Source organism: Seriola lalandi, unplaced genomic scaffold (assembly GCF_002814215.2).
Source record: "Seriola lalandi dorsalis isolate HSWRI2012SDOR001 ecotype SW California unplaced genomic scaffold, Sedor1 jcf7180002054939, whole genome shotgun sequence".
In the NCBI taxonomy this organism is placed as follows: Eukaryota; Metazoa; Chordata; class Actinopteri; order Carangiformes; family Carangidae; genus Seriola; species Seriola lalandi.
Window position 1 is genome coordinate 1,088,064 of NW_019525659.1, and position 807 is coordinate 1,088,870.

Consider the following 807-nt stretch of genomic DNA (forward strand, 5'->3'; position numbering starts at 1 on the left):
AGCCATGGATTATAGCTGTTACAGATGACGAGCAGAAAAATCCTCCCTGTCAGAGAAAATGATTCTGACCTTCAACAGCCTGACAGCAGAGAGTGTGAGTCTGTGATAGAACAGCTACACAAGTTACTGTATTTCATGTTTCACTCATACGAAAGAAAAGGCTTTAGTGATGAGAACTCTCACCTCCTGGGAATAATGATATCTCAAGGGGAACCCTAAATATGTCTTTTACTCCACAACAACTGTTGGACAGGGCAGGATAATTAGTGTTGTTGATGGTGATTAGTTGTTCCATCACCTTCTAGATATTAGTTATTATGATTGCTATTAAGCTGTCTCAGGATACAGGCCTTAGATGAGTCAGACCACGTGCGATGAGAAGGCGAGGGAGGTAATGAAGACGATGAGAAAGAGTGGGATTAAACAATGTACAAGAAAAACTGTAGTGATGACGTAGCACTCACATAGCACACCATAAACCATAAGAAGTTAATGTTCAGTATCACAGTCTATACTTCACAGTTCAGCTGTGTTAACTGATCTTGTGTCATAGTGCAGCACTTTGAATTTGTTATGTTGTTAATGTTCCAGGTTTCTTTCCGCTATTGACTAAAACCAGGAAGATGTGGCTGCAGAGAGGAGGAGGAGCAACGCAGAAGAAGGTAATTATTTTACTGCATGCGCACACACACACACACACACACACACACACACACACTTACATGCACACAAACACACACAAACACACCCCATGTCAGTTCCAATAACCCACACTGGATAGACAAATCTTTTTTTTTTTGATTGACA

At 40.9% G+C, this 807-nt stretch overlaps 1 protein-coding gene across 6 annotated transcripts in view; it reads left to right on the forward strand.

Annotated features, from left to right (window-relative positions):
• Positions 1–807, forward strand: part of syk (spleen tyrosine kinase) — a 37,272-nt gene that overhangs the window by 15,813 nt on the left and 20,652 nt on the right. Inside the window, exon 2 of one of the 6 annotated variants that reach the window (XM_023397843.2) lies at positions 592–662. The exons of the other annotated variants lie outside the window; for them this stretch is intronic. The gene's annotated coding sequence lies outside the window, so the exon portion shown is untranslated. The remainder of the gene's footprint in view (positions 1–591; positions 663–807) is intronic. 6 annotated transcript variants of the gene reach the window in all.